A 19884-nucleotide genomic window follows, 5' to 3' on the forward strand; every position below is an offset into this window, starting at 1 on the left:
GCCCATCAAGCCATGCCCACAGAACCAGTAGTAAAAAGTTTTGAAACCCACCCTTGGCTTAGTCCCAAAAAAACCCCTCTTTTATTTAAACGGCTGTGAATTATGATCATTGACAGCCCGTAATAATTCACAAACATTCTGTGAAGAGTCCGACAGGTGTCTGCCACAGTCTTTCAAGGTAATGCTGATAAACACCCACCTTTATCTCCCTTGAAACGCCGCCAGAGACCTAATGGTCGATTAGCTTTGCAAGGCCAAACGGAGCACAGAGTCAAAACGGAGCTTCTCAGAGTTTGAACCGACCAGAATGAACAAAGTTGCTTCCTGCAAAGGCTCACGTCTGTTTGCTCATCTCTTATGCCATATGGAAGGGGTCAATCCTCTCCAAGCCTTACTCCTGAGTCGCCCCTTTTGTCTTAACTCTTCTGGCCTCCTGGCAGCTCTGCGCATGTGCGCACTGGGAACAGGCTCATACTGTTCTTCTGTCTCGCTGATGTCAGATTCCGGAGGCTCCGGAGGCGGCACATAACTCCCAGATGGCCCTGGCCCCCTCTCTGCCTCCGACGCAGAGCCCTCGTCCGAGCCTTCCCCAGACTCCAGGACTGGCCCCTGTTCCTCCCCGGCCTCCTCACTGTCCGACTCTGCTGCCAGCTCCCAAAACACACACCAGCCTTTGAGCCAATCCCGTGCCCCTTAATTAACGACGACAAAAAATGTGACGCGTGTAAAGGGAAATGCACCCGGCCGGCAGAGGAAAGAGCAAGACTCACAACCAAACTAAATTGCCTTGCAGGAACGTGGGTGAAAATACCCAGATAAGGAAAAGCGGTGAAAATTCTGCAAAGCAGCCATTCGAGAGCTCTGCAAACAAATAAACAATGAAACCATTTCTAGCCGTCGCACCCAAAACCCGACGGCAAAAAATAGCCTGGATTTCCGTAGGGTGTCAAATCCTGGACTTGGCTAGTAGCGGCTCGTGCTTGCCTACCTCGCAGGGTTGGGGTGAGGATGGCTAATTGAGGACATGCATGCCCAGCTGGCTTTTCCACATTCCACATTCTGCCTCCCTCTTTCCCTGCGGTATTTCATCAAAGGGTATTAAGTAATCTGGAAGAGCGAGAGTCCTGCCTTAGGCACGAAGGCAGCCGGGTGATTTGGAGCCAGGTCCTCGCTCTCTGCCCCCAGGAAGAAGACCAAGGTGGCCAAAACGGGCCCCCAAAACAGCAGGACTCATGCAGGCAATTGCCAGGAAATAGTCAAGACAGACTTGATCTCTCTCTCTCTCTCTCTCTCTCATCTATCTATCTATCTACCTATCTATCTATCTATCTATCTATCTATCTATCTATCTATCTATCTAATCTATCTAATCTATTTTATCTATCTATCTATCTATCTATCTATCTATCTATCTATCTATCCTATCTAATCTATCTAATCTATTTTATCTATCTATCTATCTATCTATCTATCTATCTATCTATCCTATCTAATCTATCTATCTATCTATCTATCTATCCTATCTAATCTATCTAATCTATTTTATCTATCTATCTATCTATCTATCTATCTATCTATCTATCTATCTATCTATCTATCTACCTACCTACCTACCTACCTACCTATCTTATCTATCTATCTATCTATCTATCTATCTATCTATCTATCTATCTATCTATCTATCTATCTATCTACCTACCTACCTACCTACCTACCTATCTTATCTATCTATCTATCTATCTATCTATCTATCTATCTATCCTATCTAATCTATCTAATCTATTTTATCTATCTATCTATCTATCTATCTATCTATCTATCTATCTATCTATCCTATCTAATCTATCTATCTATCTATCTATCTATCCTATCTAATCTATCTAATCTATTTTATCTATCTATCTATCTATCTATCTATCTATCTATCTATCTATCTATCTATCTATCTACCTACCTACCTACCTACCTACCTACCTACCTACCTATCTACCTTATCTATCTATCTATCTATCTATCTATCTATCTATCTATCTATCTATCTATCTATCATCTATCTATCTCTCTCTCTCTCTATCTACCTACCTACCTACCTACCTATCTTATCTATCTACCTACCTACCTACCTACCTACCTATCTAATCTATCTATCTATCTATCTATCTATCTATCTATCTATCTATCCATCCATTTATTTATCCAGATGTACATACATATCCGACCTATCTATTATCTATCTACCTGTCTATCCTATCTTCCTCCTTCCTTCTCTCTCTCTCTCTCCCTCCCTCCCTCTCTCTCCATCTCTCTCTCCCCCTCTCATCTATCTCTCATCTCTATCTAGATATACCCACATATTCACCCAGCCATTCATCCATCCGTCATAGACAATGCTGTGTTTCTTCTTAGCTCTTCGCTCTGGTTTAGGGACCTGAAAAATGAAGGGCAGTCTTGGGGGCTCCATTCGAGGAGAAAGGGGTACATTTGATTCCGCCCACCATCGGATTCATGGAACGGATCTTCGGCGCCTAGCAAGGGCAAATTGGAGGGAAAGTGACCCTCTTGGGGGTCCTTGGGGGACAACCGAGCCAATAAACTCCAGATTTACATCCCCCAAAAAAACTTTTAATGAAAGCAAAACACACATACACCTTTTTTTCTATTTACAAAGGAACAACTCAGACCCCAAGTGGCTTCCATCACCTTGCTACAATCCAAGGATATGGAAAGCGATGCCGATTTTGCAGAAAACGGAGGGGGGTGGGTGGGAAAAGCAGAGCTGGATGCTTCCTATACAGCGGACACAGTCGCTTCTTATTAAGTCGAAGTTTTGGAGTGGAAAGCACTGATTTTGTTGCTAGGCAGGAGTGTGCTTGGCCTTGTAGAGGGGTACCAGGCCCTGGATCTCCAAAAAAGTCTTATCTTTCGTTTCGGGGATAATCTTCAAGATGTAAAAAAAAGTCACCAAGCTAACAGGGCTGGCAAGGAGGAGGCTGTAAGGCCCGATGTACTCCTGGAGAACAAAGGAGAAAGGTTAATAATATGCAAAGGGATCTACTGGATCTCTTTCGACAAAGGTCCAGGCCGAGGGGCCCTTTTACAACCCCACCCCCTCCCCACGTGCTGTGTTTCTCCAGCAAGCTTTTTATAGGGTTCCCAGGTCTGCTTCCAAAAAATAGCGGACAAGCGGGGGGGGGGGGGTTAAGTAGTAAAAAAAAATTTTAAAAAAAAATTACAATTAAATTATATATTTTCTTACAAACATTTTAACACGTATTAAAATAATCACTTCAAAACTTTACTTAAAATTCAAAACATCAAATATATTATAATAATGTGTAAAATATTAAATTGCATTTTAATTTCATCATAAAGCTTTTGAATAAAAAAAAAATGTCCACTATTTTGTGGGAAAAAAATAGTGAACATAATGTGAAAAAAAGCGGCCTCTCCGCTCAAATAGTGGACACCTGGCAACACTAAAGCTTTAAGATGGGTGGACTTCCACTCCCAGAATTCCCCAGCCGCCATGCTTTCAGGTATGTGGACTTCAACTCCCAGAATTCTCCAGTCACCATGCTCTACGATGGGTGGACTTCAATTCCCAGAATTCCCCAGCCACCGTGCTCTACGATGGGTGGACTTCCACTCCCAGAATTCCCCAGCCAGCATACTTTATGATGGGTGGACTGAACTCCCAGAATTCCCCAGCCAGCATGCTTTATGATGGGTGGACTTCCACTCCCAGAATTCCCCAGCCAGCATGCTTTATGATGGGTGGACTTCAACTCCCAGAATTCCCCAGCCAGCATGCTTTATGATGGGTGGACTTCAACTCCCAGAATTCCCCAGCCAGCATGCTTTATGATGGGTGGACTTCCACTCCCAGAATTCCCCAGCCAGCATACTTTATGATGGGTGGACTGAACTCCCAGAATTCCCCAGCCAGCATGCTTTATGATGGGTGGACTTCCACTCCCAGAATTCCCCAGCCAGCATGCTTTATGATGGGTGGACTTCCACTCCCAGAATTCCCCAGCCAGCATGCTTTATGATGGGTGGACTTCCACTCCCAGAATTCCCCAGCCAGCATGCTTTATGATGGGTGGACTTCAACTCCCAGAATTCCCCAGCCGCCATGCTTTCAGGTATGTGGACTTCAACTCCCAGAATTCTCCAGTCACCATGCTCCAAGAGGTGTGGACTTCAACTCCCAGAGTTCCCAGAATTCCCTAGCACAGCTAGGGTGGGGAATTCTGGGAGTTGAAGTCCCTATATCTTAAACCTGTCAAGCTTGAAAAATATGGATTTAAAGCTTCTATTTACCAGAATATGGATCCCACAGCTGTAAATTTGCTATCAATTACCATTTCCAAGGTTCACCCACCCCCATCCTGGTTTTTCAACCACCCTAATCGTTCCTGGTCAAAAAAAAAAAGGGGGGGGAGGGGAAGAGGCCATTGTGGCCTTCCTGATTTCTGGGTGGGTTTTTATTTCTTACTCCGAGAGATGTCCGGAAAATAGCTGCAGGTTGACTCACCTCTACATAGACAAAGTTTAAGACAGTTAGGTAGTTCAGGAACCAGTGTAAAAATTGTCCGACGACGTAAGCGGAGGACCGGGAAGATTGCAGAAACAGCTCTCCAACCAGCAAGTTGATCAGAGAACCTGAGGCACCAAAAAAAAGGGAGGGAGGGAGGAAAAGAGAGAGGAAAAGAGAGAGGGAGGGAGGAAAAAAGGAGGGAGGGAGGAAGGCAGGCAAGGAGGGAGGGAGGAACGGAGGACGGAAGAAAGGAAGGAAGAAAGGAAGGAAGGAAGAAAGAGAGGGAGGGAGGAACGGAGGGTGGAAGAAAGGAAGGAAGGAAGGAAGGAAGAAAGAAAGGGAGGGAAGGAGGGAGGAAGGAAGGAAGGAAAAATGGAAGGGAAGGGAAAAAAGGAGGGAGGGAGGCAGGGAGAGAGGGGAGGGAGGCAGGGAGGACGAAAAAGAGGGAAGGAGAAGAAAAAAGGAGGGAGGGAGGAAGGAAAAGGGAGGGAAGGAGGGAGGGAAGGAACGAAGGAAAAGGAGGAGGGAGGGAAAGGTGGAGGGAAAGAAGGAAGGAAGGAAAAGGAAGAGGGTGGGAGAGGGGAAAGGAAGGAAAAGGGAGGGAGGGGAAAACGGAGGGAGGGAGGGGGAAAAAAGGCAGTAAGGAGAAAGGGGAGGGAGGAAGGAAGGAAGGAAAAGAGGGAGGGAGGAAAAAGGAGGGAAGGAGGGAGGGAGGGATGCAAAGCAGCCGTTAAGCGAGTTCCACCCCCTTTGGCGACCTTTCTTGCCACCGCCGTTAAGCGGATCACTGCAGTTGTTAAGTTAACGACACTGTCATTAAATGAATCATGGACTTGGCTGGACAGAAGGTTACAAAAGGGGGATCGCGTGACCCCCCCGGGACATGGCAGTCAGGATATAAATACATGCCAGTTGCCAAATTTGATCACGTGACACCCCTACCCCCCCCACCCTCCGATTGGATGCTGCAACAGTCACGTGAAAACTGGTCCCAGGTTCCCATTTTGTTTCAGCACCGTCGTAACATTGATTGGTCGTTAAACAGATAGTTGAGGACTACTGGGTAAATCAGTTGGGTAATTTTAAAGTCTTTGTCTTGGTAGCCTTCAAAGAAAAAGCAATTTAGCGGAGAAAGGTGGGAGGCATTTTTGGGTTTTTTTATGCAGGTGGGGAAATCCCAGGCCTGGGTGCGAATCTAGACAATTCACACACAGGTGGCCACGTACCCACAAACCAGGGGTGGAACCTATGTCACGTATGCATGCCGACCCTCTGCACATGCGCAGAGGGTAAAAAACAGGTTACTTCCTGGTTAAAACCAGGAAGTAACGATGACCGGGCGGGTGGGCGGAGCCTCGAGCTGCCATCGCTACCGGTTCTCCCGAACCGGGCTGAACCGGAAGCATTTCACCCCCGCCACAAACACAAATACTTACTTGGTCCGACGGCGTAGATGATCAGGAAAAAGTTGACAAGGATGTTGTTGAAGAAAGTCAGCCAGGCAAATTTACCCTGCAAAGATGGGGGGGGTAGGAGTTAGATATAAAACAACAGAGTTGGAAGCGACCTTGGAGAGAGCGAGGGAGGGAGGGAGAGAGAGAGAAAGAGGGAGGGAGGGAGAGAGAGAAAGAAAGAGGCAGATAGATAATAGATAGGTTGGATATGTATGTACATCTGGATAAATAAATGGATGGATAGATAGATAGATAGATAGATAGATAGATAGATAGATAGATAGACAGACAGACAGATAGACAGACAGAAAGATAGATGTAGATAGATAAAAGAGAGAGACGAGAGAGAGAGAGAGAAAGAAAGGGGGAGGGAGAGAGGGAGAGAGAAGGAGGGAGGGAGGGAGATCGGATAGACAGGCAGATAAATAATAGATAGGTTGGATATGTATGTACATCTGGATAAATAAATGGATGGATAGATAAATGATAGATAGATAGACAGACAGACAGACAGACAGACAGACAGACAGACAGAGAGAAAGAAAGAAAGATAGATGTAGATAGATAAAAGAGAGAGACGAGAGAAAGAGAGGGGGAGGGAGAGAAGGAGAGAGAAAGAGAGAGAGAAGGAGGGAGGGAGGGAGATAGGATAGACAGGCAGATAGATAATAGATAGGTTGGATATGTATGTACATCTGAATAAATAAATGGATGGATAGATAAATGATAGATAGATAGACAGACAGACAGACAGACAGACAGACAGACAGACAGAGAGAAAGAAAGAAAGATAGATGTAGATAGATAAAAGAGAGAGACGAGAGAAAGAGAGGGGGAGGGAGAGAAGGAGAGAGAAAGAGAGAGAGAAGGAGGGAGGGAGGGAGATAGGATAGACAGGCAGATAGATAATAGATAGGTTGGATATGTATGTACATCTGAATAAATAAATGGATGGATAGATAAATGATAGATAGATAGACAGACAGACAGACAGACAGACAGACAGACAGACAGACAGAGAGAAAGAAAGAAAGATAGATGTAGATAGATAAAAGAGAGAGACGAGAGAAAGAGAGGGGGAGGGAGAGAAGGAGAGAGAAAGAGAGAGAGAAGGAGGAAGGGAGGGAGATAGGATAGACAGGCAGATAGATAATAGATAGGTTGGATATGTATGTACATCTGGATAAATAAATGGATGGATCATAGATAGATAGATAGATAGATAGATAGATAGATAGATAGATAGATAGACAGACAGATGTAGATAGATAAAAGAGAGAGAGAGATGAGAGACAGAAATGACAGACAAGATAGGTGATATAGATAGGGAGGGAGGGAGGGAGAGAGATGGATGGATGGACGGATGGACAGGCAGACAGACAGACATAGATAAATGATTGGTTGGATATGTATATACAGTACATCTAGATAGATAGGATAGGATAGGATAGGATAGGATAGGATAGGATAGGATAGGATAGGATAGGATAGGATAACAGAGTTGGAAGGGACCTCGGAGGTCTTCTAGTCCAACCCCCTGCTTAGGCAGGAAACCCTACACCCCTTCAGACAAAACTTGTTATCCAAACATCTTCTTAAAAACTTCCAGCGTTGGAGCAATTCGCAACTTCAGGTTTTAGCAGAAAGAGAAGCCGCGGTCCTACGTTTCCGCCGATCGAAACTCCTGACTCAAGGAAGCGTTTTCCCAAACCCCGTCCTGAGATGGCAGAAATTAAAAGTCCAGACTTCAGGTGTCTGGAGCCAGCACCCCTTAAAAGTTGTCTTGAGGGCCACAAGATTTAGGGAAGCAAAACAAAATGCGTACAAAATAGGTACGGTATAGGTAGTAGCTCACTCAATAGTAGTAACTGGGAGAGGGATCTCGGAGTCTTAGTGGACAACCATTTAAATAGGAGCCAGCTGTGGGCAGCAGCTGCCAAAAAAAGCCAACACAGTTCTAGGCTGCATCAACAAAGGCAGTGATGGGATTCAGCCGGTTCGCACCATTTCGGGAGAACCGGTTGTTAACTTTCTGAGCAGTTTGGCAAATTGGTTATTGGAAGAAATCATTAGGGCAGAGAACCGGTTGTTAAATTATTTGAATCCCACCACTGAACAGAGGGATGGAATCAAGATCACGTGAAGTGTTGATACCACTTTATAAGGCCTTGGTAAGGCCACACTTGGAATATGGTGTCCAGTTTTGGTCACCATATTATAAAAAAGATGTGGAGACTCTGGAAAGAGTGCCGAGAAGAGCAACAAAGATAATGAGGGGACCGAAGGCTAAAACATAGGAAGAACGGTTGCAGGAACTGGGTATGTCTAGTTTGATGAAAAGAAGGACTAGGGGAGACATGATAGCAGTGTTTCGATATCTCAAGGGCTGCCCCAAAGAAGAGGTAGTCAAGCTATTCTCCAAAGCACCTGAAGGCAGGACAAGAAGCAACGGGTGGAAACTAATCAAGGAAAGAAGCAACTTAGAACTAAGGAGAAACTTCCTGACAGTTGGAACAATTAATCCGTGGAGCAACTTGCCTCCAGAAGTTGTGAATGCTCCAACACTGGAAGTTTTGAAGAGGATGTTGGATGACCCTTTGTCTGAAGTGGTGTAGGGTTTCCTGCCTAAGCAGGGGGTTGGAATAGAAGACCTCCAAGGTCCCTTCCAACTCTGTTATTCTAAATTCTAAAATCCCATCCTTTCTGAGCAACGTCTCCCCTGTTACGTACCTGTAGATCTCGGGTCACCGTAAGCAAGAGGCAGAAGACCGTGGACATCCCAAATCCAACGAGAAGCTGGATTTTCCGTCCTTTCCTATCCACAATGTACATCTGAAAAATGGGGAGGAAAGATGGGGGGAAATGGAAGAAATCACCACCTCTCTCTAGGTTTCTCTCCTAGGTCAGAACAGAGATCACCGAGTGGTCTATTTTCCATCTCCATTCAGCCCCTCCACCTCCCCACCCCCAATAAAGCCCAAAGATTGCCACGGTTTGATTTCAAGTCAGGAAAAAGAAGCTGAAAAAGGAAGGCAGGAAAACAAACCAGGATCCAGCCTCATGATGGCTATGTCGCTCGGCTGAAAAGCTACGTCTGGCTTCTTCAACAAAACAGGGTTGAAAAAATGAACGTGGAGGAGGAGAAGGAGGAAGGGGAGGAAGAAGAAGAAGAGGAGGAGAAGAAGAGGGGAGGAGGAGGAGAAGAGGCTCACCCCGTATAAGATAGCCAAGATTAACAGGGCAGTGGTCATCATTTGGAAATATCGGGCGTTTTTGTGGCTTAACCCCGTAGAATAGAGCATTTCCTCAATGCCGAGGTAGATCTGAAACAAAACCAGCACAACAGAAGGACTCAGCTTCCAGACATGTTCAGAAGATCTTCATCATTATTGGTTATGTATCCCTAGAGCAGAAGTCTTCGAACCAAGAAGCCTTCTCCAACTCCAAGAAGCCTTAGTAAGACTCCACCTAGAGTACAGCATCCTGTTTAGGTCCCCACACTATAAAACAAGATGTTGAGACTCTAGAAAGAGTGCAGAGAAGATGATTAGGGGACTGAAGGATTAAACATACGATGAACGGTTGCAGGAACTCGGCATGGCTAGTCTAGTGAAGAGAAGGACCAGGGGAGACAGGATAGCAGTCTTCCAATATCTGAGGGGCTGCCACAGAGAGGAGGGGGTCAAGCTATTTTCCAAAGCACCCGAAGGCCAGACAAGGAACAATGGATGGAAACTGATCAAGGAGAGATTCAACCTGGAAATAAGGAGACATTTTCCGACAAGGAGAACAATCAACCCATGGAATAGAAGTTGCCTTCTGTTCCATGTGGGAGCTTCATCCCTGGAGGCTTTCAAGAAGGGACTAGACTGCCATTTGTCAGAAATGATGGAGGGTCTCCTGCTTGGGTGGGGGGTTGGACTAGATTCCTCTGCCCTAGGGGAGGAACCCACCAAGAATACCTTGTTCCCAAAATCGCATGGAGTGAGTTTGGAGTCATGGTGAAGGTAGGTGCTGGAGAAGACGTGAAGTCTAGACAACCAGTTGGGTAGCTTTGGACCAGATGTGCTCTCCTGGATCAACCCACTTCCCAAGTTTGTTGTTGTGAGAAAAACAGGAGGATATTATGGATACACCCTTGGGTTGTACAAAATGAGGATAAACCCAATCAATCAACCAAACCACCAAACAATCAATCAACATGGCTCGTCCGAGACAATCAAGGGAGCAGTTGTCTGTGTTTGGCTTGCGGACTTCTTCTCCCAGAATTGAGGAGAAGGGAAGAAAACTCACCGGGAGCTTTGTTTCAACGGACGAGGAAGTCAGGTCCAGAAACAAAGATCTTTGGGGCTTACCTAGTGTGGCTTGTTCCAACTACAAACCACAATTGGTGGGTTGTCTGTTCCCACCCATCTGAGGTGCACATTTTCAGGTGAAGCACACCACACCAACTCCATCCAAAAATGAAACCCAGAGCTTGGTGGATGAAAAACCACCAAGAAGGCTACTTCAGAAAAGAAGACTTCTTCCATCTTCTGATCTTCTTGTCTTTCCAGGAAACCTCAACTGGTGATCTTCTAAGGCCCCGCGGAACAATGAGATTTGTTCCTCGTGAGACCGAGAACCACCTGGTAGATATTTTCCATGAAGTTTAACACAAAAGCCACCATGGGCAACTTGACACCACCAAAGTTATTCAGGGCAGAGGTGGGATTCACCCGGTTCGGACCGGTTCAAGCGAACCGGTTGTTAAAATTCTGCCCAGTTCGGTGAACCGGCTAATCCCACCACTGGCTAGTCCCACCGCCTACCCATTTTGGGGCCCTTTTTGGGGCCTTTTCCAACCGCCTTTCCGGCCATTTTTTGGGCCATTTTTGGCTGTTTCCTGGGCCATTTTTGGGCCGTTTTTCGGGCTGGTTTGGCTGTTCAGTAGTAGTAAATAGAGAGGGAAATTGTACCTTGTTGTGGCCTTTGAGGTGAGCGGCCAGGAGGCGGGGCTGGGTGTGATGAGTGACATTGAGTTGGCCATGCCCACCCAGTCACATGGGCACCCAGCCACATCAACCCAGCCAGTCATTAGGGCAGAGATCCAGTTGTTAATTTATTTGAATCCCACCACTGATTCAGGGCCACCAGAAAGAACCTTCACCCGACGCATTACATTTGGTGGCGGTTGCCATGACGACGACGCTCAGCTTCTTACGGGTTCCAGAGACTGCCTTCCCTTACCACATTGACACCGGAAAGCTGCTGGCCTGTTTCTATAATCACCACCGAAACCAGGTGCCAACGGAGCGGACGATAACCCAGCAACCTCAGGGTAGTCATGTTCTTCTCGTCCTTCTCAAAAATGTCCTCCCGTCGGAGTTCCTCCATTTCATCCTCAATTTCGGTCTGGGACCTGAGGCGCTTCAGAGCTGGGGAGATGAAACAGAAAAAACCCCCCAAGGCTGAAGGTCGAGGTTGAAGTGCGGTGAGGGTACAGGATAAGGATACAGGCAGTGGTGGGATTCAAAAATTTTCGTAAATGGTTCTCTGCCCAGTTGCTGGGTGGGTGTGGCCATGGTGGGCGTGGCCTACTCGGCCTCCTGCATCACGGTGGGGGAGGGCGTTTTCGCCCTCCCCAAGCTCCGGAGGCTTTCCTCGAGCCACCAGGAGAGCGAAAACAGCCTCCCCAGGCTCCAGAGGCTCTCTGACGGCTGGAAACGGCCATCAGAGAGCCTCCGCATGGGCACTGCACTTACCTAGCATTCAAAACGGGCCGTATGGAGACTCCTGGGAGGGGAGGGGGAGGGGCAGAGTGGGTGGGGCCAGCCAAACCGGCTGAATCCCACCCCAGGATACAGGATACAGGATAAGGATAAAGATAAGGATAAGGATAAGGATAAGATGGGGTCATACCCCCGTCAAAGCCTGAATCTGCGAGGGAAGACGAGCTGGAATTGGAGCGGACGGAGATCGAGGGAGTGACTTCCTTGGCTTTGGAGGAAGGAGCAGGCCCAGTCAGGGCCTTTCAGGATTAGGACAGCTTGTAGGCAGGGAGGAACAGGGGCGGGATGACGAAAAGAGGTTATTGAGAGGCAATGACCTCCTGATCCTCGAGCACGGAGAGTGGAGAGAAGGCGAGAACAGCGCAGACTGACTTGGCTGCTCGGGAGGAGAGCGGCCCGCCCCTCTTCACAAGGCATACCTGGGGACTGAGACTTAAGGAAATGCTGTAGGGAGAGGCATTTGTTGGGAACAAACACTGAATTAATGGAGTGTTGAGTGCCGACGTAGCTGGAGGGGTGATGAGTGGACCACTGGACGTTCTGAAGGACCAAGCTGGGGACAGATCCTCCTGGAGATAACTTATTTATGTGGCCACTAAGGGTCAACAACAACTTGATGGCACATAATCAATGAGTTACCTCCTTTGACCATTCCACATTTTCACACATCCTAGAGTTTTGGCTTGTTTAAATACCACACACGTTGCCAGGAGTTTAAATATGAGTCCATCCCAACCCTAGCAGATACCTTCTCTGGCTTCTTCTTCTTCTTTCTTTTGTATCAACAGGTACCTCGGACTTTCAGGGCAGGAAGGGAGCAGAAGGATCTGCCAGATAGCCAACAGCCCAGGCAAACTCACCAGTATTGGCCAAGCTGCATGGACAGAAGCGAGTGGTCAAAGGAGGGAAAGTTGGGCGATGTCATCCCAGCGCTTCCTCCCCCTCCTTATCGAGAGGAAACTGACTTTACCTTCTACGGTGCCCAGTAGTTCAGGAAAGGCAAATATCTGAGCCATTTGGACCCCGATCACTAGAAAGAAATGGGGCAGCATGCCAATGGAACCCCTCAAACCCAGAGGGCTGGTCTCTAGGAGATAGATAGGAATGACGCTGGAGAAAATACCTGGGGAACAAAAACATACCCGGCACGTTCAGAAGATCTGGTCACATAACCCTGGAGTAGGAATCTCCAAGCTTGGCAACTTTAAGACTTGTGGACTTCAACTCCCAGAACTACCCAGCAAGCCGTGCTGACCGAGGGATTCTGGGAGTTGAAGTCCACAAGTTCAAACTTACAACGGCACTGAAAAAAAGGTGACTTAGGACCTTGCTTCACACTTACGACCGTTGCAGTGTCCCCAGTCACTTTTTTATTTATTTATTTTGATTTATATGCCGCCCTTCTCCGGAGACTCAGGGCGGCTTACAATGCGTTAAGCAATAGCCTTCATACTTTTTGTATATATTTATACAAAGTCAGCTTATTGCCCCCCACAAACTGGGTCCTCAATTTACCTACCTTAGAAAGGACGGAAGGCTGAGTCAACCTTGAGCCTGGCGAGATTCGAACCTGCAGTAATTGCAGGCAGCTGGTCTTAATAACAGGGTGCTTTAAACCACTGTACTACCAAGGCTCCTCTTTGATCAAAAGTCAGATGCTCATGTTTATGTTACGTGCCCAGGGGTTACGTCGTGATCCCCCCCTTTTTTTGGGGGGGGTGACTTTCTGACAAGCAAAGTCAGAAGCCAGATTCACTTAACCACTGTGGGACTAACTGAACAACCGCAGTGATTCGCTTAACAAATATGGCAACAAAGGTCGTAAAGGGAGGCAAAACACACTTAACACTTAGCAACAGGAAATGTTGGGCTTGATGGTGGTTGTAAGCCAAAGGACTATCTGTAAACTAGTAAAGGGTAATTACTGATTCGGCTGTCGGAGGGGCAGGCAATCAACAGGCCACCAACATTAAACTGTGGAAGTTGTTTTTGTTGGAAAACATGGGCCCATTTTCTTGGGAGGTAACCTTCTCTTCGCTTGGAGGGGGGAGACTTTGGAAAAAGTGCAGATGTCAGACTGCGGTGCTATCTCAAAATTAAATGAATTTCCAAACTGCCAATCTTTAAGGAAATCTTTCTTTAATTGAGCTCAGCCACCGGATCATGACTCCACGCGGACAAGACTGACCTTTTGCCCCCCCAATCCCTCCCTTTCCGATCCCCAAATCTCTGCTTCTCATTGGCTGTCTTCCAAGTCATTCTTCAGACTTCTTTTCCTCATCATTTCCCAGGAATGTGCCCCCTCCCCTCATTTCCACGACAACCAGGCTTCAAAGGGATTTAGCAGGCAAAAGTCTCAGAGTTTATCTTTCGCTCTCCTCTGCTCCCTCTAGGCCAGCGTTGCAATGCTGACAGCAGAAAAGAGCAACTAAGACGATCAACGGCCTGGAGATTAAAACATATGAAGGACGGTTGCAGGATTTGGGTTTGGCTAATGCAAGAGTCAGCAACCTGCGGCTCTGGAGCCGCATGTGGCTCTTTCATCCCTGTGCTGCGGCTTCTTGTTGCTGGTCGGCTCCACAATTGATAGGGCTTTCGGTTAGGACAGGTAGAGGAAAAAGCACGCCACACTAGGAGGAGACTCTATGGTAGGGGGAACCAGACTTCCGGTCAGCATAGGAAAAAGGACGCCATGCTAGGAGAAGACTCTATGGTGGGGGAACCGGACTTCCAGTTGGTTCCAAAATTGAACCGGGGGGGGGGATGGGCTCCCAGTTAGGACCTTTGTGCCTCTTTGAGTTCAACACGAAACGAGCCCCTCCCACTCTCCCCAACTCACCCATTGAGATGCCAATAAGGAACCGTGAAAACATGGCAAAGATGAATTCGTGTTGAAGTTTGGCGAAAATCATCAACATGGAGCACACCAAGGAAATGTAATTGTTGGTCATCAATGTCTGTTTCCTGAGGACACAACAGAAAGACATGGTGGGATTCAGAGGTTCCTTCCATCTTGGGTAGTATTAGAGAAGACGACAAGAAACCGGTGGTTGGAGAGAGAATTGGGAGGTCCTAATGAGGTGGGAAACTTCATTCAATCGTTCAGGTTTAATTCGTCCAGGAATGGTAAGCAACTATCTAAGACAGGGATCTGCAACCTTAAACACTCAAAGAGCCATTTGGACTTGTTTCCCACAGAAAAGAAAACACCGGGAGCCACAAAACCCTTCCCGTGCCTGACTATTTCTTAAGCGGCCACAAAACTAGAGCCTGGTGGTGCAGCAGACTAATAGCCTGTTATTATCATTCAGCTGCCTGCAAATACTGCTAGTTCGAATCTCCCCAGGCTCAGGGTTGACTCAGCCTTCCGTCCTTTCTAAGGTAGGTAAATTGAGGACCCAGATTGTGGGGGCAATAAGCTGACTTTGTATAAATATACAAAAAAAGGATGAAGGCTATTGCTTAATGCATTGTAAGCCACCCTGAGAGTCCGGAGAAGGGCGGCATATAAATCAAATTTAAAAAAAAAAAAGAAAGAAAGAGAAAGAAGGAAGGAAGGAAGGAAGGAAGGAAGGAAGGAAGGAAGGAGGGAAGGAAAGAAAGAAAGAAAGAAAGAAAGAAAGAAAGAAAGAAAGAAAGAAAGAAAGAAAGAAAAAAAGAAAAAAAGAGAAGCTGACTTTGTATAAATATACAAAAGTATGAAGGCTATTGCTTAACGCATTGTAAGCCGCCCTGAGTCTCCGGAGAAGGGCGGCATATAAATCAAATTTAAAAAAAAAAGAAAAGAAAGAGAAAGAAAGAAAGAAAGAAAGAAAGAAAGAAAGAAAGAAAGAAAGAAAGAAAGAAAGAAAGAAAGAGAAGCTATCTTGGTATAAATATACAAAAGTAGGAAGGCTATTGCTTAACGCATTGTAAGCTGCCCTGAATCTCGGAGAAGGGGGCATATAAATCAAATTTAAAAAAAAAAGAAAAGAAAGAGAAAGAAGGAAGGAAGGAAGGAAAGAAAGAAAGAAAGAAAGAAAGAAAGAAAGAAAGAAAGAAAGAACGAACGAAAGAAAGAAAGAAAGAAAGAAAGAAAGAAAGAAAGAAAGAAAGAGAAGCTGACTTTGTATAAATATACAAAAGTGTGAAGGCTATTGCTTAACGCATTGTAAGCCGCCCTGAGTCTCCGGAGAAGGGAGGCATATAAATCAAATTAAAAACAAACAAACAAAAAACTAGCATATATAGTTGAATTAAACGTTCTGTTTTCTTCTGAAACTTTTCTTTTCTTGCATTTATCTGCGAACCCCCAGCAGAACCCCCACCCCTGTGGTAGACTTCAACCTACATGTCTGGGAGCTGGCAAAGATATATCTCCCTTCTTCTCCTTCCCTTCATTCATTCACTCTTACCCCAAAACAGCCTGCACGGATGAGTCCTCGCGGCGCCCTAAATCCATTTACCTGCCGAATTTATCCACCAGGACTCCGACAAGAAGTGAGCCCATCATGGCTCCCAGAGGGAAGAGGCTGCTTGCAAAACCGACCACCACATCGGCCTTATCCTTTTGACTGGCATTTTTCATCACGCTGTGATACGATAGATTATAAAATTCCCTGATGAGCTGGAAGGAAGAAAGGAGCAGCTGGAATAGAGGCTGCCAAGTTATATAGAGGCTGCCAGGTTATATATGGGCAGCTTTGACTTGGCGGTTTTGATCCGTTGAGCTGCCCCCTTTTAGGCAAACTCCCTAAAAATAGTAACAGCAATAATAATAATAACAACAACAACAAGAACAAGATCTTGTGGGACTTTCGAACACAGACGGATCGTCATTTGGAACACAACAATAATAACTTTATTGTCATTGTACGTGTATACACAGTATACCCGTTCAACGAAATTCACTTAACACCCAAGACCAGGTCCAACAGACATAACAATCCCCAAACACACTCCCACCCACCGCAATTCCCCACCCCTAGACCAGTGCCTGCAAAAATACATGAATAGACCAGTGCCTGCAAAAATACATGAGTAGATCAGTGCCTGCAAAAATATATGAGTAGATCAGTGCCTGCATCAGTGCCTGCAAAAATACATGAGTAGACCAGTGCCTGCAAATATACATGAATAGACCAGTGCCTGCAAAATTACATGAGTAGATCAGTGCCTGCAAAAATACATGAGTAGATCAGTGCCTGTATCAGTGCCTGCAAAAATACATGAGTAGACCAGTGCCTGCATCAGTGCCTGCAAAAATACATGAATAGACCAGTGCCTGCAAAAATACATGAGTAGATCAGTGCCTGCATCAGTGCCTGCAAAAATACATGAGTAGACCAGTGCCTGCAAAAATACATGAGTAGACCAGTGCCTGCAAAAATACATGAATAGACCAGTGCCTGCAAAAATACATGAGTAGATCAGTGCCTGCAAAAATAAATGGGTAGATCAGTGCCTGCAAAAATATATGAGTAGATCAGTGTTTCATCAGTGCCTGCAAAAATACATGAGTAGACCAGTGCCTGCAAAAATACATGAATAGACCAGTGCCTGCAAAAATACATGAGTAGATCAGTGCCTGCAAAAGTAAATGGGTAGACCAGTGCCTGCAAAAATACATGAGTAGATCAGTGCCTGCATCAGTGCCTGCAAAAATACATGAGTCGACCAGTGCCTGCAAAAATACATGAATAGATCAGTGCCTGCAAAAATACATGAGTAGATTGGTACAGCTCTGCAAGCAGTTAAAAGCCTGGTAGACCAGTACCTCTGCTAAATCCTAAATAATTGTCACATGACCATCAAGCCACGCCCACAAAATAAGCCACGCCCACAGAACCGGTAGTAAAAAAAATTAGAACCCACCCCTGATCTGGCGGGACAGGCTTTTAAACTAACCAATGGATTTAAAAACAACAAATCTTGTTCCGATTTATCACCTCTTAGCTGGCAGCTGTTCTGTGAAGGTCACTCACCGTAGTGTCCGAGTAGCAGAGCCAGTGGTTGTAACCCAGCTGGAGCGACGCTAAGCCCGTTACGAAGACGAGCTGGCGTGAGGTTTCTGTTAGCTTTAAAGAAAAAAAGGGAAGGAGAGGTCTCAACTTGAACGCAGATCTCCATATTGTTTTAAAGCAGATACAGATAGTCCTCAACAGATATTCTTCTCTCTCTGGGCACAATGAGAATATATCTGCTGAACAAAACTCTGCCTTGGTGACAGGAAAGGCATCCGGCCAATAAATACTCAGCTCCATTCAGTTGCCCAGACTCCACGCCAGATTATGGGCTCGTCAAAAGAGGATGATACAGATAGTCCTCAACTTAACAGTTCCTTTAGCGATCGCTCAAAGTTAGAGAAGAGGAAGGATGGAAGGAAGGAGTCAACCATCCCACTGTCAGCTCATGATGCTTGAATAGGAGAGATGCAGCCATGACAGAAGAAGGAAGGAAGGAAGGAAGGAAGGAAGGAAGGAAGGAAGGAAGGAAGGAGAAGAGAAGAGAAGAGAAGAGAAAGGAAGAAAGGAGGGAGGGAGGGAGGGAGAGGGAGAGGGAGGGAAGGATGGATGGATGGAAGGAATGAAGGAGTCAACCATCCCACTGTCAACTCATGATGCTTTAGGACAGATGCAGCCATGACAGAAGGAAGGAAGGAAGGAAGGGCGGAAGGAAGGAAGGAGGGAGGGAGGGAGGGAGGGATGGAGAGGGAGGGAAGGAAGGAAGGATGGAAGGAAGGAGTCAACCGTCCCATTATCAGCTCATGATGCTTGAATAGGAGAGATGTAGCATGACAGAAGGAAGGAAGGAAGGAAGGAAGGAAGGAAGGAAGGAAGGAAGGAAGGGAAGAGGAAGGAAGGAAGGAAGGAAGGAAGGAAGGAGGGAGGGAGGGAGGGAGGGATGGAGAGGGAGGGAAGGAAGGATGGAAGGAAGGGTGGAAGGAAGGAAGGAAGGAAGAGAAGAGGAAGGAAGGAAGGAAGGAGGGAGGGAGGGAGGGAGGGAGGGATGGAGAGGGAGGGAAGGAAGGAAGGATGGAAGGAAGGAGTCAACCGTCCCATTATCAGCTCATGATGCTTGAATAGGACAGATGCAGCCATGACAGAAGGAAGAAAGGAAGGAAGAGAAGAGAAGAGAAGAGAAGAGAAGAGAAGAGAAGAGAAGAGAAGAGAAGAGAAGAGAGGAGAAAGGAAGGAAGGAAGGAGGGAGGGAAGGAGAGAGGGTGGGAGGGAAGGAAGGAAGGAAGGAAGGGGAAGGAAGGGGAATTGTTTTTTTAAAGATATCAAAGAAATCCAGTTTTGCTGGATAGTATTTATAGCACACAACCTGCACAAACCAGGATTACAGCTAACCAAGTTAGCCAATGCAAATCTGGTAAAAAGTAACCCATGCATTTACAAGAGGGTTATGCTCTTTACCAGGCTGCAGGAAATAGAGGGGTAACCCATTTCAATATTTCAGCCACCGTCCCCCGAAGATAAAAATCCGAATCAATAGGAAAGTTTGATTTTAAAGATTTTTTTTTTTTTAAATTCCCGTGCCCTCCTCAATTACTAATGTTTCCTATCAGGGCATTTCCATAACATGAACACAATTTTCAATTTCAATCCGGGCAGGTCAGGGTGCCAAGTGCATAAATCAGTACATAGAGCCTGACTAAGGTGGCTCAGTGGCTAAGACACCGAGCTTGTCGATCAGAAAGGTCGGCAGTGCGATGGTTCGAATCCCAGGTTTCCTGCGTGAGCAGGGGGTTGGACTGGATGACCTCCAAGGTCTCCTTCCAATTCTGTTGCTGTTACAAAAAAAAAAAAAAAAGTTGACTCACTTGGAAATAACTTTTTGGCTAAATTTTGCTGCCCTGCTCCGAGAACACCCAGAGCCCAAGAGGCAAATACATTTGATAAATTATGATTTCTTAGTTTTAATCTCTGCTTGTCATCCTATGAGATTAATAGTAATAGGGTTTTATTTAATTGACCAAACTAAGTAATAATTTTAATTAGCAATTTTATGATGTTTGTGTGTCTATATTTTTCTTGACTGTATAGAAATTTAATAATTTAATAATAAATAAATAAAATAAATAAATCCTGAAAGAATAGCATTCACCTGGCTCCACTCTTCTATTATTAATTTGTTA

The 19884-nt window shown here is 45.8% G+C and overlaps 1 pseudogene; it reads right to left on the reverse strand.

The window, feature by feature from the left end:
* Positions 1-19884, reverse strand: part of LOC139326157 (solute carrier family 2, facilitated glucose transporter member 5-like) — a 31690-nt pseudogene that overhangs the window by 9426 nt on the left and 2380 nt on the right.

This window comes from Pituophis catenifer, unplaced genomic scaffold (assembly GCF_029215685.1).
Source record: "Pituophis catenifer annectens isolate HBS135680 unplaced genomic scaffold, rPitCat1.0.hap2 SCAF_18, whole genome shotgun sequence".
Lineage (NCBI taxonomy): Eukaryota > Metazoa > Chordata > Lepidosauria > Squamata > Colubridae > Pituophis > Pituophis catenifer.